This window comes from Ranitomeya imitator, chromosome 1, assembly GCF_032444005.1.
Source record: "Ranitomeya imitator isolate aRanImi1 chromosome 1, aRanImi1.pri, whole genome shotgun sequence".
Classification (NCBI taxonomy): domain Eukaryota; kingdom Metazoa; phylum Chordata; class Amphibia; order Anura; family Dendrobatidae; genus Ranitomeya; species Ranitomeya imitator.
In genome coordinates, this window is record NC_091282.1 from 398,830,337 (window position 1) to 398,856,927 (window position 26,591).

The window sequence follows — 26,591 nt, forward strand, 5'->3', positions numbered from 1 at the left end:
CTCTCTAATTTGCAGCCACCAAAAACAGAGTGTGTAACATTGGGCCTGATTTTCGCTGTGGTCTCACCAACCTGTAAAGGGGTAGCTAAATCATACTGAAGTTATAGCTCACCGTGTAAGTTGTGTGACTGCAACAAATAACGTTAGTTTGGTTACGTTTTTAAAACAATGAGGAAGTCTAGTGGAAGAGGTCGTGGCCGGGGGCGTTCATTGTCAGCTGGTAATGAGGGTAGTGGTAGTGGTGGAGCATCAGGTGGTCGTGGGGAAAAAAATATTGCACCTAAGTCTGGAGCTGTGGAGCCAGGTTCGTCGTCCGGCTACACAAGGCCTCGAACGCTCCCTTTTCTGGGATTAGGAAAACCGCTTTTAAAGCCGGAGCAGCAAGAGCAAGTTTTGGCTTATCTTGCTGACTCAGCCTCTAGCTCTTTTGCCTCCTCTCGTGAAACTGGTAAAAGTAAAAGAGGCGCGTCGTTAGTGGATGTTCACGGTCAGGGACAAGTCACTTCCTTGTCCTCTTCAGCAAAAACAACAACAGAGAAGAATGCAGCAGGCGACACAACGGGTTACTCCATGGAGCTCTTTACACATACCGTCCCTGGCTTAGAAAGTGAAGCAGTTAACAGTCCATGCCCATTACAAGTTGAATCTGACATGGAGTGCACTGACGCACAGCCACAGCCAGACTACTATGCTGGTCCTTTGACTCAGACCACAACATTGCCCTCGCAGGGTGCTGATCAAGAATCAGACCCTGATGAGACTATGTTGCCCCATCACGAACGCTATACCACCAAACGACACGGTGACACAGACGAAGTTGCGCAGGAGGTACAAGAAGAGTTATTAGATGACCCAGTTCTTGACCCCGATTGGCAGCCATTGGGGGAACAGGGTGCAGGCGGCAGCAGTTCTGAAGCAGAGGAGGAGGAGGGGCCGCAGCAGGCATCAACATCGCCACAGGTTCCATCTGCCGGGCCCGTATCTTGCCCAAAACGCGTGGCAAAGCCAAAACCTGGTGGAGGACAGCGTGGCCATCCGGTTAAAGCTCAGTCTGCAATGCCTGAAAAGGTATCCGATGCTAGAAAGAGTGCAGTCTGGCATTTTTTTAAACAACATCCAATTGATCAGCGCAAAGTCATCTGTCAAAAATGTTCTACTTCCTTAAGCAGAGGTCAGAATCTGAAAAGTCTCAATACTAGTTGCATGCATAGACATTTAACCACCATGCATTTGAAAGCTTGGACTAACTACCAAACGTCCCTTAAGGTTGTTGCACCCTCGGCCAATGAAGCTAGTCATCAACGCAACATCCCTTCCGGCAGTGTAGGACCACCATTTAGCGCACCACCTGCTGTATCTGTGCAGGTATCTTTGCCAGGCCAAAGCAGTCAGGGTCAGGGAATCACCAGTTTCGTAGTAGGAAACACTGCATCTAGGGCACCGGCGGCAACAATACCATCTCCCACCGTCTCTCAGTCTGCCATGTCCACCGGCACCCCCGCTAGTTCCACGATCTCCAGCTCTCCAGTCCAGCTCACCCTACATGAGACTATGGTTAGAAAAAGGAAATACTTAGCCTCGCATCCGCGTACACAGGGTTTGAACGCCCACATAGCTAGACTAATCTCGTTAGAGATGATGCCCTACCGGTTAGTTGAAAGCGAAGCTTTCAAAGACCTGATGGACTACGCTGTACCACGCTACGAGCTACCCAGTCGACACTTTTTTTCCAGAAAAGCCATCCCAGCCCTCCACCAGCATGTTAAAGAGCGCATCGTCTATGCACTCAGGCAATCTGTGAGCACAAAGGTGCACCTGACAACAGATGCATGGACCAGTAGGCATGGCCAGGGACGTTACGTGTCCATCACGGCACACTGGGTAAATGTGGTGGATTCAGGGTCCACAGGGGACAGCAAGTTTGGGACAGTTCTGCCTAGCCCACGGTCTAGTAAACAGTTGTCTGTAGCCGTTCGCACCCCCTCCTCCTCCTCCTCGTCCTCCTGCAGAAGCAAGAGCTCGTCCACAGACCGCAGTCGCACAAACACTCCATCCGCACCTGCCACTGTTGCACACCAGGTCTCCCATTATGGGGCAGCTACTGGCAAACGTCAGCAGGCTGTATTGGCTATGAAGTGTTTGGGCGACAATAGACACACCGCGGAAGTTCTGTCCGAGTTCTTGCAGCAAGAAACGCAGTCGTGGCTGGGCACTGTAGATCTTGAGGCAGGCAAGGTAGTGAGTGATAACGGAAGGAATTTCATGGCTGCCATCTCCCTTTCCCAACTGAAACACATTCCTTGCCTGGCTCACACCTTAAACCTGGTGGTGCAGTGCTTCCTGAAAAGTTATCCGGGGTTATCCGACCTGCTCCTCAAAGTGCGTGGACTTTGCGCACATATCCGCCGTTCGCCTGTACACTCCAGCCGTATGCAGACCTATCAGCGTTCTTTGAACCTTCCCCAGCATCGCCTAATCATAGACGTTGCAACAAGGTGGAACTCAACACTGCACATGCTTCAGAGACTGTGCGAACAGAGGCGGGCTGTTATGTTTTTGTGGGAGGATACACATACACGGGCAGGCAGTAGGATGGCAGACATGGAGTTGTCAGGTGTGCAGTGGTCGAAGATTCAAGACATGTGTCAAGTCCTTCAGTGTTTTGAGGAATGCACACGGCTGGTTAGTGCAGACAACGCCATAATAAGCATGAGCATCCCCCTAATGCGTCTGCTGATGCAAAGTTTGACGCACATAAAGGATCAGGCGTCTGCACCAGAGGAAGAGGAAAGCCTTGATGACAGTCAGCGATTGTCTGGTCAGGGCAGTGTACATGACGAGGTACCGGGCGAAGAGGAGGTGGAGGATGAGGAGGATGATGGGGATGAGTATATTTTTAATGAGGAAGCTTTCCCGGGGGCACGGGAAATTGGTGGCGTGGCAAGGCCGGGTTCTGGTTTTTTGAGGGACACAAGTGACGTAGATTTGCCTGCAACTGCCCCTCAACCAAGCACAACCGCAGATTTGACAACGGGAACTTTGGCCCACATGGCGGATTATGCCTTGCGTATCCTCAAAAGGGACACACGCATTACAAAAATGATGAACGATGACGATTACTGGTTGGCCTGCCTCCTTGATCCTCGCTATAAAGGCAAATTGCAAAATATTATGCCACATGAGAACTTGGAACTAATATTAGCAACAAAACAATCAACTCTTGTTGACCGTTTGCTTCTGGCATTCCCTGCACACAGCGCCCGTGATCGTTCTCACACGAGCTCCAGGGGCCAGCAGACCAGAGGTGTTAGAGGGGCAGAAATCAGAAGTGGCGTTGGCCAGAGGGGTTTTCTGACCAGGTTGTGGAGTGATTTTTCTATGACCGCAGACAGGACAGGTACTGCAGCATCAATTCAAAGTGACAGGAGACAACATTTGTCCAGTATGGTTACAAACTATTTTTCATCCCTTATCGACGTTCTCCCTCAACCGTCATTCCCATTTGATTACTGGGCATCCAAATTAGACACCTGGCCAGAATTGGCAGAATATGCATTGCAGGAGCTTGCTTGCCCGGCAGCTAGTGTCCTATCAGAAAGAGTATTCAGTGCTGCAGGTTCAATACTAACAGAAAAAAGGACTCGTCTGGCTACCCAAAATGTAGATGATCTAACCTTCATTAAAATGAACCACAACTGGATTTCAAAATCTTTTGCCCCACCCTGCCCGGCTGACACCTAGCTTTCCTATGAAAAGGTCTTGCCTGTGGACTATTCTGAATGACTTTTCCAATCTCGTAATTTTCTTCACCTGATTGTCCAGCATACGACATGTTTCCACCTCACGAAATGGCCAAACTCCCCACACGGGGCCGTGCTATCGCCACTTTGCGCTTGGACCCTTGAGAGTGCTGTTTGTCTGAAGAGGTGGGTGTGGCCGCTTTTGGTCGACGGCACTGCCACTGGGTCCCTCATAGTACAATAAAGTGTCTCTGGCGGTGGTGGTGCGCACCCAACGTCAGACACACCGTTGTAATATGAGGGGCCCTGTGCCTGTACCGCCGGCCACAAGACAGTTCCCCCCCCCAGCTCAAACAGTGCTCTACCACTAGCAAAATTATCTCTCACAGCTTCACCAATGTGTAGTCTAGGCGCTGACATCCTTCAATGCCTGGCACTGACAATACCATTGTTTTGACATTTTTGTTATGTTAGGCCTTCGAAGCCTGTCTGCGGTCCCTTCTTTCTACAACTACTACACTGACCAGGCCACTGCTGGCCGTGTTACCCTGGAACCAATTTAAAAGTGCCTACAGTCAGCCCAATTTTGTTATGTTAGGCCTTCGAAGACTGTCTGCCGTCACTCCTTCCACTAGACTTCCACTGACCATGCACTGCTGCCCATGTACCCCTGGAACCAATTTAAAAGTGCCTACAGCCAGCCCAATTTTGTTATGTTAGGCCTTCGAAGCCTGTCTGCGGTCACTCCTTCCACTAGACTTCCACTGACCAGACCACTGCTGCCCGTGTACCCCTGCAACCAATTTAAAAGTGCCTACAGCCAGCCCAAGTTTGTTATGTTAGGCCTTCGAAACCTGTCTGCGGTCACTCCTTCCACTAGACTTCCACTGACCAGACCACTGCTGCCCGTGTACCCCTGGAACCAATTTAAAAGTGCCTACAGCCAGCCCAAGTTTGTTATGTTAGGCCTTCGAAGCCTGTCTGCGGTCACTCCTTCCACTAGACTTCCACAGACCAGACCACTGCTGCCCGTGTACCCCTGGAACCAATTTAAAAGTGCCTACAGCCAGCCCAAGTTTGTTATGTTAGGCCTTGGAAGCCTGTCTGCAGTCACTCCTTCCACTAAACTTCCACTGACCAGACCACTGCTGCCCGTGTACCCCTGGAACCAATTTAAAAGTGCCTACAGCCAGCCCAAGTTTGTTATGTTAGGCCTTCGAAGCCTGTCTGCGGTCACTCCTTCCACTAGACTTCCACAGACCAGACCACTGCTGCCCGTGTACCCCTGGAACCAATTTAAAAGTGCCTACAGCCAGCCCAAGTTTGTTATGTTAGGCCTTGGAAGCCTGTCTGCGGTCACTCCTTCCACTAGACTTCCACTGACCAGACCACTGCTGCCCGTGTACCCCTGGAACCAATTTAAAAGTGCCTACAGCGAGCCCAAGTTTGTTATGTTAGGCCTTGGAAGCCTGTCTGCGGTCACTCCTTCCACTAGACTTCCACTGACCAGACCACTGCTGCCCGTGTACCCCTGGAACCAATTTAAAAGTGCCTACAGCCAGCCCAAGTTTGTTATGTTAGGCCTTCGAAGCCTGTCTGCGGTCACTCCTTCCACTAGACTTCCACAGACCAGACCACTGCTGCCCGTGTACCCCTGGAACCAATTTAAAAGTGCCTACAGCCAGCCCAAGTTTGTTATGTTAGGCCTTGGAAGCCTGTCTGCGGTCACTCCTTCCACTAGACTTCCACTGACCAGACCACTGCTGCCCGTGTACCCCTGGAACCAATTTAAAAGTGCCTACAGCCAGCCCAAGTTTGTTATGTTAGGCCTTGGAAGCCTGTCTGCGGTCACTCCTTCCACTAGACTTCCACTGACCATACACTGCTGCCCATGTACCCCTGGAACAAATTTAAAAGTGCCTACAGCCAGCCCAAGTTTGTTATGTTAGGCCTTCGAAGCCTGTCTGCGTCCCGTTCTTTCAACTACAACTACACTGACCAGGCCACTGATGGCCGTGTTCCCCTGGAACCAATTTTAACTTGCCTACAGCCAGCCCTATGTTATTATGTTAGGCCTTCGAAGCCTGTCTGCGTCCCGTTCTTTCAACTACAACTACACTGACCAGGCCACTGATGGCCGTGTTCCCCTGGAACCAATTTTAACTTGCCTACAGCCAGCCCAATGTTAGGCCTTTGATGCCTGTCTGCCGTCACTCCTTCCACTAGGCCTCCACTGACCTGTCTATTGCTGCCCGTGTACCCCTTGAACCAACATCATTAAATATAAAAAAAATTAATTTGATTATAAAAAATAAGATCGTGTTGAGATCTCAAATGCAGACATTTTAACAATCAAAACAAACACACAACAAATATCTGGAACTGTACTACAAAGGTCCAACAGCTACAATTTCTTTCTCCTGCAAGAAGTTAACTGAAAGTTTTTTGGAGTTGTTAACACAGATATGGCATCCACCGAGTGTTGTCCTGTCGCGTCTCCTTTAAATTATTTCCAATAAGATGTTAAACTATTAATTTAATAAAATCAATAATTAAAAAAATAATTGAGTAAGTCAAAAGCACATTGCAAATAAACATTAATTACAAATCAAGAAGCATGGCGCGTCCGAGGGTGAGTAGATACCGAATAAGAATATAATCACCCTCGGACGCGCAATGCTTATTTACAACAGCCTTCCTTCCTAAGAATCAGCCCTTTCGTGGTGTAGAGAGAGGTTGTGTTACACTCCAAGGTGTTCCCCGGGTTGCCTTTCATGAGCTTCGATCTTCCGGCTCTCGTTTAGAAGTTGGTGGAAACTACGCTGCATTAGGCCTACAAATTTGGTATGGGGTGTAGAGACAGGTTGTGTTACACTCCAAGGTTTTCACCAGGTTGCCTTTCCTGAGCTTCTATCTTCAGGCTCTCATTAAATTGTGGTTAAATGGAACAACTGCATTTGGCGTACTAGTTGGTTTGGGGCCTACTATCGGTGTCTGCCGCTCCTTGCTGTTCTCCTGGTTTCCTGTCCTGAAATTCCATTTTCAGCCTCTCGTTAAGTAGTTGTTAATGTTAAACTGCATTTGGCCTACTAGTTGGGTTGGGGCCTACTATCGGTGTCTGCCACTCCTTGCTGTTCTCCTCCACTGAACAAAGCTGTGCCGCCTGTTTACTACGGTTGCCAATTTTGAACTGCATTTCGACTACTTACTGATTTGGCCCTACTCTCTGTGTCAGCCTCTCATTCCAGTTGTCCTCCACTGCAATGCCCCCTGGTTATTCCTGTGTTACCAATTTTGAACTGCATTTAGCCCACTTTCTTCTTTGGGCCTATATCTGTGTTTCCACTTCATCGTGCCCATTGCCCAGCCAGTGATAGATGAGTCTGCTGGTACATTGACCCATAACGCAACATTCCCCGTGCACGCTACACAACAACATTGTGACCCTGCTGAAAGTCAGGTTGCTCTTCCCGCATACCATACCACCTTACACGGGGACAAAGAGGAAGGTGCAGATGAAAGTGCAGGTTCCTTCATCAGGTGGGGGGAGGAATACTAGTTGGCGACGTCACTGGCACAGGGCCTCTCATAGTACGCAAAAGTGTTGCTGCCGGTGGGAGGCGCCCCCGCCGTGCAAACACACCACTGTACTTTGAGGGGCCCTGTGCCAGTGCCAATGCCAACGAGTGGGCCCCCCCTGCTTGCTCAGGTTCACAGCACTTGCAAAGTTGAAATACTTACCTCTCCCTGCTCCACTGCCGTGACGTGGTCCAGATTTCCTGGGCCCACTAATTACTTGAACCAGCCCTACCCCCCACAACTTTAGCCAAATGACCCCCAATTTCAAATGCCTTCCAATTATTATAAGGTAAATTACGCTTGACAAGCTTCATTAAGAAGAATGGATGGTTTTGACATTAAAATGGGCACTCTAGGTGTTTTCCTGGCCCCCACTCACTGACGACTATGCTGCCCCATTGACTTGCATTGGGTTTCGTGTTTCGGTCGATCCCGACTTTACGTCATAATCGGCCGATTTCACTCGACCCGACTTTGGACATAGTCGGGTTTCGCAAAACCCGGCTCGACTCTAAAAAGGTCAAGGTCGCTCAACTCTAATAGTTACGATCCTAGTTCCAGGGATAGTTTGAGGCCCCCTTTCTTACCAAAGACCGTCACAGTATCACATTTTCACTGGCCCCACATATTTCTGGATCTTTACATGGATGCCATTGCTAACTTTGCCAGACAGCTGCTGGGTCTGTCTGTTGGGATATCAGACCTATGGTCTAAGGTTTTGACGCAACAGGTAGCTGAACCAGAATCTAAAGTGGCGCTCCCGAATACGTATTCTGAGGCTCAGGATAAATTTATTGAATTCCGGGAGGCTTTATTTCAGGCTGTGTCCTTGGTCATCTGGGAGTGAGGTACAGAGGATGAGGATTGTTGTCTTCCTTCTGCAAGGAGACCCTCAATCCCGGGCCTTCTCACTCCTATCCGACTCATTGTCATTCCCTTCAGGGGATGGATTTTTTGTGGCTCTTGCCCTCATTTACGATAACCGGGAACGTGCCTCCTTGGCGAAGTTTAAACTTCATAACATCCAGCAGGGAGACTAACCAGCAGAGGAATTTTGTTGTTTTGAATTCCATAGATGAGCCACGAACACACAGTGGAATGATCATGTCCTTAGAAGTCTAGAAGTCAGTTTTGTCAGGGCCTATCTTAAAGATTAAAGGATGCATTGGCGCAATACAAAACTCCATTGTCATTGGAGGCTGGCATAGTTATTGCTATATGTCTTGATGGACGCCTCAGGTATAGACATGTTGAAACTCCACCACCCATGGTACTCCCTAAAACTGAGGATCTACCTGTGTGCGCTGAAGAACCAATTCTGGTAAAAAAGGGGCATTTCATTGGGGTCTGTCTTCTTTACCAAAAGCACAAAAATCCGTCAGAAAACTTCTAACCCAATGTTGTGTGAAGGATAACAATCTGGGTGTATACATCTCCTCTGCATGCGTATCTCAGTTTTTCTTACCCACTGAAGTTGTTATTGGTATGAAAACTGAGAAAATATTGGATAGTGGGGTGGGAAACAATATGGTGGATGCTCAGTTCACACGGGACGGGACCTTGGTCTTTCCTGTAGTACTCTGGTGAAGCCCATCCCCATAATTGCAATTGACTTTGCACCTCTAGGTCTGGGAAATTTTACACAAGTAGTGCATGATGTGAACCTGAGCATAGAGGCTCTTCACAGGGAGCTCCTTTCTTGCTATATCTTCAAAGGTCTCCCTACTCCTATTGTGTTGGGTCTTCCCTGGTTGACTAAGCATAATCTGGTCACAGACAGGCAGACAAGAGAGATAATTAAGTGGAGTGATTTTGCAGAAATAATTTAATTGCCTAGGTACTACGTTCTCTAGTGTCTCTATTAAAAACATTCCATTTTTTCCATCCAATTTTGAGGAGGTGTTCTCTGAAAAGGGGTGTCAAGAACTGTCGCCCCATCATGCGTATGAATGTCCTGGCATTAAGAACATCAAATTGGATGCTTTGTCTCAGAGTTTCCCTGGGGGTTGGAAATACTGACAATACTGTGCCTGTTTTACAAGAAGGGATAGCCATTTTTGCAGTATGTTCTGAACTTGAGGGTGATGTATTGAAGGCTCACAGGGACACCCATGTTAGCCCTTCAGGAAAATTGCTTGTACCTGTTCATCTTAAAATTTTGAAGGCACATCATAACTCAACTCTAGCTGGTCAACCATGTATTAAAAAGGGAACCTGTCACCCCCCAGGCGTTTGTAACTAAAAGAGCCACTTTGTGCAGCACTAATGCTGCATTCTGACAAGGTGGCTCTTTTAGTTAGGGTCTCTGGCACTGCTGAAATAACCGTTTTTGAAATTTGTCCTTCATATCTTGAAATCACCAAGGAGGCAGTTATTTCCCCCCTAATCCAGACACCTCCCACTCATCACTCATGGCCTCTACACGCCGGGCACCACCTCTTCTTCCTTTATTAGTGCTCCCGGCGCCTGCACTGTTATTCTTTTTTTTTTCCGGGCATGCGCAGTTGCACTGCCCTTCGAACTTACAGAGCAGGTGCCGGGAATGCTAATAAAAGAAGAGGAGGCGGCGCCCGGCATGCAGAGGCCATGAGTGACGGCTGGAAGACGTCTGGATTAAGGGGGAAAGACCTGCCTCCCTGGCGATTTCGAGGTATGAGGGACAAATTTCAAAAACGATTATTTCAGCAGAGCCACCTTGTCAGAATGCAGCATTAGTGCTGCACAAAGTGGCCCTTTTAGTTACAAACACCTGGGAGGGGTGAAAGGTTCCCTTTAAAGCAACCTTGGCTCTTCTTTCTCATTGTTTTTGGTGGCCAAGGTTATGCAAGGATTAGTGATGAGCAAGTATACTCGTTGCTCGGGTTTTCGCTAGCACGCTCGGGTGATCTCCGAGTATTTGTTAGTGTTCGGAGATTTAGTTTTCATCACCGCAGCTGAGTGATTTACAGCTACTACCTAGCCTGAGTACATGTGGGGGTTGCCTGGTTGCTAGGGAATCCCCACATGTATTCAAGCTGGCTAGTAGCTGTAAATCATTCAGCTGCGGTGATGAAAACTAAATCTCCGAACACTAACAAATACTCGGAGACCACCCCAGCGTGCTTGGGAAAATCTGAGCAACGAGTACACTCGCTCATCACTAGTAAGGATGTAGTTGACTTTGTGTCTTCAAGTCGTATCTGTGCACATTCCAAGACCTAGCAAGACCACCTACTTGTCCATCTGGGGCTCTTTTACCATTAACTATTCCTTACTGACCATGGACTCATTTATCCATGAATTTCATTACAGACCTTCCTTCATCCTCTAGTAAAACTATTATCTAAGTTATGGTGGATAGGTTTAGTAAAATGGCATACTTTATTGCTTTACCTGCACTCCCTAATGTCAAGACACTGGCTCAGGTGTTTATTAGGGTTGAGCGACTTTTCTTTTTATAGGATCGGGTCGGGTTTCACGAAACCCGACTTTTTCAAAAGTCGGGTCGAGTGAAATCGGCCGATCCTATAGAAAAGTCGGGGTCGGGATCGGCCGAAACACGAAACCCAATTCAGTGCATTGGGTTTCTAATGGTTCCCAGGGTCTGAAGGAGAGGAAACTCTCCTTCAGGCCCTGGGATCCATATTTAAGTGTAAAATAAAGAATCAAAATAAAAAATATTGATATACTTACCCTCGGACGCGCCCTGGTTCTAACCGGCAGCCTTCCTTCCTAAGAATGAGCGCCTGAAGGACCTTCGATGACGTCGCGGCTTGTGATTGGTCGCGTGAGCGGTCACATGGGCATCATGTGACCAATCACAAGCCGCGACGTCATCTAAGGTCCTTCAGGCGCTGATTCTTAGGAAGGAAGGCTGCGGGTTAGAACCAGGGTGCGTCCGAGGGTGAGTATATACCTATTAGGAATATACTCACCCTCGGACGCGCCCTCGGACGCTTCCTTCCTAAGAATTAGCACCTGAAGGACCTTAGATGACGTCGCGGCTTGTGATTGGCCGCGTGACCGCCCATGTGACCGCTCACGTGACCAATCACAAGCTGCGAAGTCATCGAAGGCCCTTCAGGTGCTCATTCTTAGGAAGGAAGGCTGCCGGTGAGAACCAGGGCGCGTCCGAGGGTGAGTATATCAATATATTTTTTTTTTTATTCTTTATTTTACACTTAAATATGAATTCCGATACCGATTCCCGATATCTTAAACATATCGGGACTCAGTATCGGAATTCCGATACCAGATCAGAAGATCGCCGACCTCATGGCCGACCCCACACAGGGGTCGGGTCGGGTTTCATGAAACCCAACTTTGCCAAAAGTCGGCGACTTCTGAATCTGGCCGACCTGTTTCACTCAACCCTAGTGTTTATCATTGAGATCATAATTAAGCATCATGGGGTTCCCTCCGATGTGCTCTCAGATCAGGGCACCCAATTTGTATCTAAATTTTGGAGGACGTTTTGTGCTCGTTTGGGATGCATCTATAATTTTCTTTGGCGTTCCATCCTCAAACGAGTGGCCAGACTGAACACCTAAACCAAAGTTGGGAGACTTACCTCATATGTTTTGTGTCAGACAACCAGGTCGATTAGTCTTCTTTTCTACCACATGCTGAGTTTGCATTAAACAATCATCGTAGTGAGTCCACTGGTACGTCTCCTTTTTCTGGACCATATTGTTTCCATCCTCAATTCTGTACCTTCAGTGAAGATGAGTCTTCGGGGGTTCCTGGGGAGGAACAATTGTCTTTACTTTCATCTGTGTGGGAAGGGGTTCAGAATAATTTGAAGATCATGGGAGACAAATACAAAAGTAAGGCTGATAAGAAAAAATTGTCAGGTCCAGACCTGGGGTTGAATGAATTAGTATGGCTATCCACCAAAAATATTAAACTGAAAGTTTCTTCTTTGAAATTAGGTCATAGGTTTATTGGTCTTCATAAGGTGGTCGCTGTAATTAACCCTATAGCTTTTCGTCTCAAGTTCTCTCGATTTTCAAGATATTTTTCACAGGTCTTTGCTCAAAAAATTTGTTGCGCCTTTAGAACCGTCACCTTTAGCACTGCCACTAGTTATAGTTGATGGCAATTTAGAAATTCAGGTAGCAAAAATCATTGAATCCCGAATGATTCGCCGCTCTGTACAGTACTTGGTACATTGGAAAAGATAAGGTCTGGAGGAGAGGATGTGGGTGACGGCATCTGAAGTTAATCCCGGTTGGTTGATGCGGTCCTTTCATTTGGCCCATCCAGGTAAACCTAGTTCTGAGGGTCCTGGGGCCCATCCTAGAAGAGGGGTACTGTCACCAGTGTGTCACATCAACCTGGGAGTTCTGGGGGTAGAAGATCATTGCTTATTGTGAATTGCAAATCTTGCTTTTAGCCTGTGTGTTTGCTTGGATCCCATATTAAAATAATCTGTTTTCCCTTAATGCTGAAGAGATTAACGACCCTTTCTATGCTTCCTATAAAACCTGGCCAGAACCTCTCTGTCTTGCGAGTGAAAGTTTTGCTTCCTTGCTCCTTGGAAACGCTGTTCTTTATTGGAGATTGTGTTGCTCCTGGAGCTTGTTGCTTGCCATTTTGGCTGTATGCCTTCCTCTTTTTTCCTATTCCCATTTGATTTATGATTACCTATCATTTTCTATATACCTCCCTAAGCTTGGTGAATGTTTTTGTATGTAAATTGCTTTTTGTTATCCATATTTATCTTACATGTTTATACACTAACATATCTGTCCCAGGCCTCTTGGCCAGAAGACCGCTTATGACATTAACAGGAGCAAAGTAAGGTTGGAGACACAGGCCTTTCTACCTTCAAGAGTACCCCAGGGACAGGGATAGTTAGGGTCCCAGTTAAAGGGACAGTTTGAACCCCCCCTTCCTTACTGAAGACTGTGACAACATATGTTATCATGAGTTAGTAACAATCATCATCCAATTTAACAACAGTTCTGAATATACAATACCACAGAGAGAGTGTTCCCTTATGGCCGGTGTCACACTTGCAAGTTCAATGTTAGAAACTCACTCAAGTCTCTCGCATCAATACCTGGCACTGCCACCAGCACTGAGGACCAGAGCGTGCGGCTGCATGTATTTCTATGCAGCTGCACACTTCTGTCCCAAGCAGCAGCGGCAGCAGTGCCAGGTATTGATGTGAGAGACTTCCGCAAGTTTCTTGCATTGCACTCGCAAGTGTGACACCGGGCTACCACATAGAATTTATGCAGGATAATGGCATTTTAGTAACATAATGCAGGAGAAAGTTTTACACAACTATTCTGCTAGACTGCTTGTTACAAAATGACTGCTTCACCAGGAGTTTCTTACCCAAAGTGCATTGTTGTTTTTTCCACAATGTAATTGACAGTTTTACAGAAAAATAACTTGTAATACAATTATACATCCCAAGATGAGATGATGCTATTGCCACATTTGACGTCACTAACAGAGTGTTACAGCTCATTAAAGAGGAGACATTAATTTAACCTCTTGTTTTGCCCTAATGGGTAGAATAGGGCTCATGAGGCACAGATTTGTGGAGGATATCAGTGCATGTAATGAAATTAGAGAGTTGATGACTTCATAGGATTGATGACCTAAGTCAAAGTGTCTGAACAGGTAGTGATGTCACAAATGAGGGAAAATAATAGTTAATGATTTCACAGAGTACACCAGTTCTGTAAATGATGCTGAACTTATGGTCTGTGAAGAGTTCATATGCTTTTTAAAGCTGTGACTCTAGCATTTCTGCTGTCAGAGGTGAATGGTAAAATTTTTCCGCTTCTCTTGTATTGGAACTTAGAGGTTATAGAGATGGGGGTAATTGGTAAATCTGCAAACTACTGAGTTGCCATGAAGGAAAGGGTCTAATCAAATACAAAGTGCCTAAGTTAAGCTTGTAGGCAGAGAGGTGCTTTTATGCTACTGCTCAGGCACTGATTACCCCTAATCCAGGATGGCAGCTACTATGGCGGTCAGACACCAGCATGTTTATGGCTGCAGGAAAGGACTAGGACTTAAATTCAGACCTGGAAAGACCTTTGAAAGTTCAAACAGGCCAATGCTGGCTCCGTCCCCTTCTCGAGATTTGGGTCTCTATTAAATTGTCTTTTCTGCAGAAAATCATGATTTACTACTACCTTTATTTCCAATAATACTGCTATATAAGATTTAATAATAATAATAATAATATTGCAATATAATAGACAAATAACATCAGCATATACAGTAGTGATAATACCGCCATACTGATTATTAAATAAGCTCTCTCATCTATATTTTTTTCTTATTAATTTTGTGCATATGTGCATGCAATGTAATGTGAGTGTGTTTACTGTATATACTCACTTACAGCTGCTCTCTCTGGTGTTCATTGCCGTTCTGCTTCTCTTCTGAGTAATGTCACAGCTATGCAGCCTGTCCTGGTCACACTGCGCATTGTGTGACCTAGGAGATGCTTTTAATATGTTAATCTATGGGGCATCAAATCGAGGCTCAGAACGAGGTTCCATTGCTCTATATTGTAAAAGACTTCCGATTATAGCATAGTGTGTAGACTGAGCTGGCTAGTCGGGATTGTGGTGGCATCACTGAGAAGTGGGAACAGAATGGTGGTGAGCTTATTAATACATTCCCAATTCACTAAATTAGCATAAACACACATTTAATAAAAAAATATAGATGGAAATGCGTCTTTGACCAAAGCCACAATACTAAAACCAATATTGCCACTGTGACGACACAGCATTTTATCTTAATTAACTAGATGTCTATTTTCAGTAAGCCACGAGAAATAGACTGTTATCTATATGTTGAATTTATGCGTTTAAGAAAGAAATGCGGCACTCACCATCTGTCTTCAGCTAAAGATGTCCTGTATTTAGCACTTAAGCCTTCACAAACGTGATGCGGCATCGGCAGGAGTATACGAGGGAGCGGGGGAGTGACAGGGGAGGACTACGGCCGTTTTGTGCACAGGCGCTTCTACGGGTCCATGTGTGTTGCAACGGTGATGTCATTTCCTTTTATAGAAACAGACTCACCACATAAATAAAACAATTTTTTATACAGTGTTAAAAACAACAAACTCTGATTACAGACTGCTTCCTACACACGAGTTAGATAAAGATCACCATGTCTAGCTTATCATTTAGTCCTAAGGGACCTTGCGCATTAGTTTTTAGAATCCACTTAACTTCACACTGCAAAAGTAACTTGCCATGATTACCCCCCTGCTCAGGGAAATTAACCATCTCAAGCCCAGCAAACCGTAGGAGATTGGGGTCACCGCAGTGTTCCTCCTGCATGTGCTTCACAAAACGCATCCGCCCCTTCCCAGTGGACACCAAATTAAAGTGTTCGCGAAACCGGACCATTAGAGGTCTTATGGTTTTTTCCGATATAAAATCGGTTGCATGGGCAAAAAATAACGTATACAATAAATTTACTTTTGCACGTTATAAAATCCCTTACTAAGTGCTCTGTAGATCCCAGTTTTAGGGGATTGTCAGTTTTATGCAAATGGCAGAAGCTGCAACTACCGCATTTAAAGTTACCGTGTGGCAATGTTTTTTAATCCAATTATTCTCAATCCGGGAGAGGCGATTTTTAACTACCAAGTCACCTATATTTCTCCACCGTTTATAGGCAAATAAAGGGGCTGATGCAGTTAAATTGCTAAGATCCGCATTTCTTTGAAGTACATGCCAATTTCTTCATATGGCCGCATGGATTTCCCTATCCATTGGGCTGTGTTTAAATGTAAAGGTAAAACGCCGGTTGTTACTCGGATTATCCACCCTATTTTATGCGGTATTTTTTATTATTTTATTTTTATTTTTACCTTTTTTGCCTTTTTCCAAGAGTTTTGTCTGGGATAAATTCCCTGCGCGACGTTCTGCCTGCTGCAAGATATGATCAGGGTACCCTCTATTAGTGAGTCGTGTTTTTAATTCTTTAATTTGTTTTTTTTAACTGACCTCATCATTATTGATTTTTCTCAGCCTCACCATCTGGCTGTACGGGATACTTTGTTTGGTGTGACTAGGGTGGGCGCTCTGAAAATGTAAAATATTATTCGTAGCGGTTGTTTTTCTATGAACACTTGTTTTAATTAATTCCTCTTTGATTTCAACCTTCACGTCTAAAAATTTCAATTTATTTTTACCGAACACCGCCGTAAATTTCATGTTTTCATCGTTATTCTCGTTTAAAAACGATACAAATTCATTGAAAGTCTGCTCTCCTCCATCCCATATTAGAAAAATATCGTCGGCAAAGCATAAGTATAGCCGTATATGTTTAAGATACGGGTTTTGGGGTCCGGTGACATGCTTTTCCTTGAACGCTGCCAAAAACAGGTTCGCGAAAACGCATGCCACCGGAGTACCCATTGCGGTACCGGTCTTTTGGAGGTACCATCTGTCTAAAAATTTGAACGCATTATGCGAAAGTACAAACTCTAATCCGTCCATTACGAACGAAATGAAATCATGATCTTTTTCTGTGTTTGCCAAGATCCGATGAATTGCCTCTAGTCCCTTTTTCTGTGGAATTCTTGTGTAGAGGTTGACTATATCAATAGAGGCTAGCGCAAAGGTCGGTTGCCACTGAAAATCTTTCAGAGCCAATAGAAAGTTCCCTGAATCTTTTACAAAAGAAGGAATTTTTGAAAGCAACGGTTTTAATAACCAGTCTAGGAATTGGGAGAGCGGTTCCTTCCCCGAGATTATCGGACGTCCAGGTGGTTTTTCCGCATCCTTGTGGACTTTAGGAATACTGTACCAGTGCGGAAAATTTGGAAATTCCAGTAAAAGTTTTTCTGCTCTGTTTCTAGTTATTGTCTCCTACGGTTTGCTGGGCTTGAGATGGTTAATTTCCCTGAGCAGGGGGGTAATCATGGTAAGTTAGCGTGAAGCTAAGTGGATTCTAAAATCTAATGCGCAAGGTCCCTTAGGACTAAAGGATAAGCTAGACATGGCAATCTTTATCTAACTCGTGTGTAGGAAGCAGTCTGTAATCAGAGTTTGTTGTTTTTAACACTGTATAAAAAATTGTTTTATTTATGTGGTGAGTCTGTTTCTATAAAGGGAAATGATATCACCGTTGCAACACACATGGACCCGTAGAAGCGCCTGTGCGCGAAACGGCCATCGTCCTCCCCTGACACTCCCCCGCTCCCTAGTATACTCCTGCCGATGCCGCATCACGTTTGTGAAGTGCTAAATAAAGGACATTTTTAGCTGAAGACAGTTTGTGAGTGCTGCATTTCTTTCTTATACCTGCTCACTTTGATTCCTGGATTCTGTATGCAGAGCACCTCCTGGATCTCATCAGAGGCCAATAGCGTCCACTCCATGTAAGATCACATGTAAAATGCTTTGATACACAGCTTTTCAGTGCCGGTCACATTTTTTCTCTATCGATTGTGAATTTATGCGTTTGTTTCAGTTGGTCAAGAACCATACCCTGTTGTCCTAAATGTTGATTTCTTATATTTTGGAATGGCTAATGTTTGTCTCTTATAACTGATTGTCTGCTATCTTTACAAGACAATGATGCTTGTAACGTCATCTTGCAAACCAAAGTCACCTGCGTGGCTCCGGCCACGGTGGCTCAGTGGATAGCACTGCAGCCTTGCGGCGCTGGGGTCCTGGGTCCTAATCTCCACCTTGGACAACATCTGCAAGGAGTTTGTATGTTCTCCCCGTGTTTGCGTGGGTTTCCTCCGGGTACTCTGGTTTCCTCCCACATTCCAAAGACATACTGATAGGGAATTTAGATTGTGAGCCCCATGGGGGACAGTGATGATAATGTGTGCAAAACTGTAAAGCGCTACGGAAAATGTTAGCGCTATATAAAAATAAAGATTATTGTTATTATTATCAACATCTTGAGGATTCTGATCCTGTTAATTGAGTCCCAATTGAAGTGGCACACGGCCATTCCGGCCCTTTATGGCTGTAATGTGATACGATATATCACTGACATTGTCCATTATGACATCAATTTTACAATAACTATATAATCATTGGTGTATACAATAAACTTGGCACTATAGTATACTATAACCAATTTTTCTGTGTCAGATCTCCAGTAAATGTTTAGTCCTTAGAGTTAATCGTAGGCTGCAGTAGCATCCGCATAATTATCGTATATTGTGTATATACTTGGTTTTGATATTTGTTTGATATTTCTCTGCCTTTTCTTATTTTTTATTTTTTATTTGTTGTTTTTCTTTGTAGACATATCTTTTGTTAATTTCTTTTAATTTTTTGCACCTAATATGTGATATTGTGTAACTAGACAGAAACAAAAATATTGTTCCATATGCCTTTCTTGGTATTTTGCATCAGATAAATGGGAAATTGTTCTGAAGAAGGTCCAGTGGGACCGAAAACGTTTAACTGTTGAAACTGTATCTGGGACATGCAATAAAGTCAATTAACTTCACCTTACAACCGATTTGAGTGCCAAGTTTATTGTATATATTGATTGACGGGTTGGAGACGCTACTTGAGCACCATATCTCACCATCCAGCAGAGTGCCGTGTTTTGTACATTATTTGAACTTCCTTCTACACGGGCACCTGTCGAGTATGTCTAGTGAAACTTTCTTCTATAATGCTGAAGAAACAGCAGAGATTATCTCCAAGGTCACGGCATCTGGCGAATTCCTTCATACCTCCACGAAGGAATTGAAGAACAGGGATCTGGAGAGGGAGACTAAGAGGGCGATCAATCTCGAGATACACACTGTCACCATTGCCGAGTATCTATGTGTTCAACGGATCCCTAGGGGATTATGAGTACCGCTTCAACCCACGTTCTTCAAGGAAGATAAAGAATATTGTTCTAAATTCGAACACATCCTGAACAAATGCTCATTTGATCTCATGACTTTAACCCCAGCATATTTACAGAAAAATCTTGATACAGTGAATACACAGATAACCACCATTGAAAACCAATTGTCAAGCACTTTAACACAAGAAGAGTTCCAGTCTTTTAAAGCAAAGAACCATGAGACCCTACAGGCCCATCGTCAAGACCTTGAGAAGAGGAAGAGGTCAAAATTTTTAAGAGACACTGAAGATTATTTACAAAATAGAGTTTTTCAATGGCGGGACAGACAACGGTCTTTCAGACGACACACCTCACCAAGTTCCTCTGGATCAGCGGATCCGGGGTCAACAGAGGCCGATCCAAAGGAAGACGAGGCGGGGGGGCCAATGCCGCCGGGGACACCAGGACACAAGTCACAACCAGGTCACAGGTAGGCTAAACCTCCTAGTCATCAACATTTCCTCTAAGAATTTAGACTCCCACCAACTCTCATTGTTACAAAAAGGCCTATCTTTTGCCCAGCATATAAGTTCAATTTTTTTTAACTTAATCTGGACCTCCAGAGATTCTTCCGCAATCTAAGACTCAAGGCACACTTCCAGGGTATTCCTGATTCTGTGGTCAGTCAAAATGACCGGCCCCGTTACAACTTAGTAAACTAGGTTTACGGATACCTAGTACATTCATGCCACCCAAAAACTATCCTCCTATAGAGACGTTCATTTCTCTGGTTGAAAAAGATATCGAGACATTTAACCGTGAGGTCAATTTAGGGAAGTTCCACCATCAAACTAACTTGACACAAGAGAAATTGGCTCTGGATAAATTATCCACCGACAAAACACTAACCATAAAACCTGCCGACAAGGGCGGTGCCATCGTTGTGGTGAACAGTACATATTATATGTCCGAAATATTAAGACAATTAAATGACACCCAGGTTTATGAATCTATCCCTCATGTTAGGAGTCGAGTTTCCTCTGCTGCACAGGGGGAATCTCGATCCGTGTCTGCTGCGGTCTCCCATTCGGTATCGGCCGCAGTGGGCTCTGCTCAGCGGAGACGTCGCTCCCAGCATCTCGCTGGGGCTGATTCGGTGCATAGGGTCACTACTGCCTTTTCTGGCTTTCCTATGGTACCCTGCACTGATATGCGGCGAGCGAGCCTCTCTGGGACTAAGTCCTTGTTTACTCACACTGAGCATGCCCAGGGCAGGGTCTCCCATTGGAGGTCGAGGGCCACATGTTCGGTCACATGCTCAGGTGCTGCAGTACATTCCATTGGTCCTTCTGGAAGGTCCTGAAAGGGCAAAACATGTGTTTGTATGTGTTCAGGGACCCGGCTGAAATAAGCCCCTAGAATGCTGGTACCTCCGGCGAGGAGATTGTGTATAAGTGTGTTCAGGGACCCGGCTGAAATAAGCCCCTAGAATGCTGGCTCCTCCGGCGAGGAGATTGAGTATGCTTGCATGACCACTCACTGCTCACATCTGGGTAGTTGGCCTGTGCCTCTGTGAAAGTCTAACAGGGCACAGAGCTCACCTCTCGCGGTTACTCTCTGAGGCTAACAGAGTTAGTATATACCGCCATATAGAGCCGCCATTATTTAGCAGCAGGTACTTTCCTGCATGGTGGATCCCGGGTTGCGAACGCACCAATTCCTTTTAATAAACAATATATTTGGTGCGTTCCGCCAACCCTAACAGTATACTAGCGCCAGGATCTGGCTAAGTAATGGCGGATGAACAGCGATTACAGGGGTACATCCAGCTGCTGGAGGGCCGGTTGGCGTCTCTTGAGCGTGCAACCTCGGCGGTGGATGTTACCGCAATAGCTGTTCAGGCTGCTTGCGTGGCTGCAGCAGCTTTACCCACTGCCACCTCTGTTCCGACCCTATCTCACCTTCCTTTGCCTGAGAGATACTCTGGGGACAGTAAGTCCTGTAGGGGTTTCGTGAGCCAATGTGGTATACACCTCGAGCTTCTGGCTGCACGTTTCCCTACTGAGCGGGCAAAGGTGGGATTCATAATCTCTCTCCTGTCGGACAGAGCGTTGGAGTGGGCTACGCCGCTGTGGGAGCGCAACGATCATGTGGTGCGGAGTGTTCCTAGGTTTCTGGACACTCTGAAACAGGTCTTTTTAGGACCTCAAGTCACCCATGATACAGCGCTCCAACTGCTGGCTTTGACTCAGGGTTCAACCATGGTCAGCCATTTTGCTGTTCACTTCCGGACATTAGCGTCTGAGTTGGAATGGCCAGATAAAACCCTCATTCTCGTATTTTGGAGGGGGCTGGCTGACCATGTGAAGGACGCTTTGGCCACTAGGGAGATTCCCGCCACACTGGAGGAGCTCATAGCCATATCTACTCGTATTGACCTCCGTTTTAACGAGCGGAGGTTGGAGCGAGCCCAGTGTAGGCAGAGGTTTCGGCTGGCTCCCACCTTCGCCAAACCTTTGGAATCTCCAGTCCAGGCATCCGAGTCACATGAGGCCTTAGAGGTGACACGAGCGGGATCCAAGTCTCAGTCTGCCCGTGCACCTAAGGTCCGTCATGTTTGCCAGCAGTCAGGACACCTTGCCTCCAAGGGTCCTCAGCGGTCGGGGAAACGTCAGCGTCTAGTGGCAGTTGGAGGAGGTACACTAGACACGGCGACGTTTGCCTCAAAGTTGTCCTTCAAGGGGACAATTACCATAGGCCCATCCACTCTTATGGTCGAGCTATGCGTGGATTCTTCGGCAGAGGGTAACTTTATGTCTTCCGCTTTTGCCCAGCGTCACGCAATACCCTTGGTGATGCTCGCCAAGCCGGTAACCGTTCGAGTGGTAAATGGGTCAACACTACCTTCACAGATTACCCACCAAACCATTCCTTTCACGCTATCTGTGTCTCCATCACATCAGGAGATAATCGACCTATTAGTCATTCCTGAGGGAATTGATGAGGTCCTGTTGGGGATACCATGGCTTCGCTACCATTCTCCTCATATTGAGTGGTCCTCTGGGAGAATTTTGGGTTGGAGTAAATCTTGCGAGGGTAGATATCTGAGGGAGTGCGTTCAGGTTGCTACTACACAGGTACCCGCAGATCTTTCCTCTCTCCCCAAGCACTATTGGCCCTATGCAGACGTGTTCTCCAAAAGAGCTGCGGAGACCCTTCCGCCTCACCGCCCCTATGACTGTCCTATTGACCTCTTGCCTGGTGCTGAGCCTCCCTGGGGTCGAGTCTATCCGTTATCTCTCCCGGAGACGGAGGCAATGTCCCAGTACATCCAGGAGAATCTGGCAAGAGGATTCATTAGGAAGTCAGTGTCACCGGCAGGGGCAGGGTTCTTCTTCGTACAGAAGAAGACTGGAGACTTACGTCCATGCATAGACTACAGGGGTCTTAACGCCATCACCGTTAAGAACAAGTACCCACTACCCCTGATATCTGAGCTGTTTGATAGGCTACGGGGAGCGAGGGTATTTACAAAGTTAGATCTGCGGGGTGCTTACAACCTGATTCGCATCCGTGAGGGGGATGAATGGAAGACGGCTTTTAACACCAGGGATGGGCACTATGAATATCTGGTGATGCCCTTCGGGCTCTGTAATGCCCCAGCCGTTTTCCAAGACTTTGTGAACGACATCTTCCGGGATATGCTCACCACCTCGGTCGTAGTCTATCTGGATGATATTTTCATCTTCTCTCCAGATATTGACTCCCATCGGAGAGATGTTCGCAAAGTCTTCGACCCGACCTCTTACGGGCAAACTCCCTCTACGCCAAGTTGGAAAAGTGTGTGTTTGAGCAGGAGTCCTTGCCTTTCCTTGGCTATATCATCTCTGCCCAGGGTTTGGCTATGGATCCTGCCAAGCTACAGGCTGTAATGGACTGGCAAGAACCCCATTCTCTTAAAGCGGTGCAGCGCTTTATGGGGTTCATTAATTACTATCGCCAGTTCATTCCACACTTCTCAACTTTGGTAGCTCCCTTGGTTGCCCTCACCAAGAAGGGGGCAAATCCCAAGTTGTGGTCAGAGGAGGTCTCCAAAGCCTTTCTCTCGATCAAGTCACACTTCGCTAGCGCTCCCATCCTACATCGCCCCGATGTTGATAAGCCATTTATCTTGGAGGTGGATGCCTCATCCGTTGGTGCTGGAGCAGTCCTTTTCCAAAAGGATGCTCAAGGTCGGAAGCATACTTGCTTCTTCTTCTCCAAGACCTTCACACCAGCGGAGAGGAATTATTCCATCGGGGACAGGGAGTTGCTGGCCATGAAGTTGGCTTTTTCGGAGTGGAGACATCTCTTGGAGGGAGCTCGCTTTCCCTTCCAAGGCTTCACTGACCACAAGAACTTGGTGTATCTGCAAACGGCCCAGCGGCTGAATTCTCGCCAGGCTAGATGGTCTCTGTTCTTCTCCCGGTTCCATTTTACTCTTCATTTCCTCTCCGGGGAGAACGTTCGTGCTGACGCTCTCTCCCGCTCCGTGGTGTCATCGGAGGAGGAGGAGGAGCCTCGGCTTATTGTCCCTTCTGAGAGCCTGAGAACTGTAGCTCCGGTTTTGCTAGAGTCTGTGCCCCCGGGCAAGACTTTCGTACCAGCTAACTTGCGACCGGAGGTTCTCTCTTGGGCTCACTCCTCCAGAGTGGGTGGGCATTTTGGGACCAAGAGGACATCTGAGCTTCTGGCGAGAACATACTGGTGGCCGCATATGGCCCGAGATGTCAAGGACTATATTCAGGCGTGCGTTTCTTGCACCCAGAATCGGTCTCCTCGGCAATGGCCTGCTGGGTTGCTTTACCCTCTACCTGTGGCAGACAGGCCCTGGGAGATGGTCGGGATGGACTTTGTGGTGGGTCTACCCAAGTCGCGTGGCTGCTCCATTATTTGGGTTGTCACCGACCACTTCTCCAAGATGGTGCATTTGGTGCCGCTTCCTCGGTTACCCTCAGCACGGGCCTTGGCGGTGTTGTTCATTAAACACGTTTTCCGTTTGCATGGTATGCCTGATAAGATTGTCAGCGATCGGGGTCCCCAGTTCGCATCTCGGTTTTGGAGAGAGCTCTGCCATTTACTCAGCATAGAGTTAAACCTCTCCTCTGCATACCATCCCGAGACGAATGGGTTGGTGGAGAGAACCAACCAGACTCTGGTGACATATTTGCGACATTTCGTCTCTGCTAGGCAGGATGACTGGGCATCTTTGCTACCTTGGGCGGAATTTGCCCTGAACAACGCCGTAGCCAATTCCACTGGTCAAACTCCTTTTCTCCTTAATTACGGCCAGCATCCACGTGTCCCTGTGCCCATGCCCGTGTCATCCACCGATTCTAGGGTGGCAGACTGGGCGGTGGAGGCACGTGACATCTGGGACCGCACACAGGATGCCATCCGGGCCTCCAAGGAGAGAATGAGGGTTTCAGCTGATACACACCGGCGCCCCGCTCCGGTCTTTGCTCCTGGCGACTTAGTGTGGCTCTCCGCCCGTAACATCAGGCTGCGAGTTGAGTCCACTAAGTTTGCTCCTCGCTACATTGGCCCGTTTAAGGTTCTGGAACAGGTCAACCCTGTGGTCTACCGTTTGGCTATTCCTCCACGCCTTGGTATCACCGATACTTTCCACGTTTCCCTCTTAAAGCCCATTCATTTGTCCCGGTTTTCCGAGTCATCTGCTGGGACATCGGATTCATCCACGGATGAGTTTGAGGTGAATGCTATTGTGGGGTGCGAGGTGGTACGTGGCAAGAAATTTTATCTGGTGGACTGGAAGGGTCACGGCCCAGAGGATAGAACCTGGGAGCCTGTGGAGCACATTCGGGCTCCGCTGCTTATCGCAGCTTTTGAGCGTAGTGAGGCTCAAGGAGGGGGGGGCCCTAGGAGGGGGGGTAATGTTAGGAGTCGAGTTTCCTCTGCTGCACAGGGGGAATCTCGATCCGTGTCTGCTGCGGTCTCCCATTCGGTATCGGCCGCAGTGGGCTCTGCTCAGCGGAGACGTCGCTCCCAGCGTCTCGCTGGGGCTGATTCGGTGCATAGGGTCACTACTGCCTTTTCTGGCTTTCCTATGGCACCCTGCACTGATCTGCGGCGAGCGAGCCTCTCTGGGACTAAGTCCTTGTTTACTCACACTGAGCATGCCCAGGGCAGGGTCTCCCATTGGAGGTCGAGGGCCACATGTTCGGTCACATGCTCAGGTGCTGCAGTACATTCCATTGGTCCTTCTGGAAGGTCCTGAAAGGGCAAAACATGCTCAGGTACTGCAGCACTTTCCATTGGTCCTTCTGGAAGGTCCTGAAAGGGCAAAAACTTCAGTAGCAGCTTCCTGTGCTGCAACTATATAAACTGCGCATGGCCGCACGGCCATGCGCTAGTATCGTCTTTTGCTATATGCTTTGCGCCAATGTGGTCATGTGTTTGTATGTCTTCAGGGACCCAGCTGAAATAAGCCCCTAGAATGCTGGCACCTCCGGCGAGGAGATTGTGTATAAGTGTGTTCAGGGACCCGGCTAAAATAAGCCCCTAGAATGCTGGCTCCTCCGGCGAGGAGATTGAGTATGCTTGCATGACCACTCACTGCTCACATCTGGGTAGTTGGCCTGTGCCTCTGTGAAAGTCTAACAGGGCACAGAGCTCACCTCTGGCGGTTACTCTGTGAGGCTAACAGAGTTAGTATATACCGCCATATAGAGCCGCCATTATTTAGCAGCAGGTACTTTCCTGCATGGTGGATCCCGGGTTGTGAACGCACCAATTCCTTTTAATAAACAATATATTTGGTGCGTTCCGCCAACCCTAACACCTCACAATCCTACAAACAGTATAGCTTCTAAAATCAAGTCAGTTGTTAATCATCACTTTGAAGAGGGCACTATAGACAAAAAATTGAAAAATTATCTCAATAAAACCGACCCTATAACACCAATCTTTTATGTACTTCCAAAGATACCTAAAAATCCGCATAAACCACCGGAATGTCCCATAGTCTCATCAACTGACTCCATTCTCTCACCTCTAGCCATTACACTAGAAAGAATTTTGACACCACTCACCAAACAAACAAAATCCTTCCTGCTTGATACCAATGAATTTTTGGGACTAATTAAATCCTTGTGCCCACTATCTACATCTACTATACTCGTCACCTGGGATGTATGTAGTCTTTACACATCCATTACACATACCAAGGGGATGGAAGCCACAGATCGACTACTGACAGAGGCCAAGGTCAAACCCAAAGTAAGGCGGTTCTGTGCAGACATTCTGAGTTTAGTCCTCAGGGAGAATTTCTTTCTTTTTCAGGACACGTTTTATGTCCAGCGACAAGGGACCGCTATGGGCTCTAACGTGGCACCGCCATACGCGGTAGCCTACATGGCGGCCTTTGAGGAAGATTTCATATTTAATCATTCCCTTTTTCAACAACATTCTAGGATATGGCGGAGGTTTATA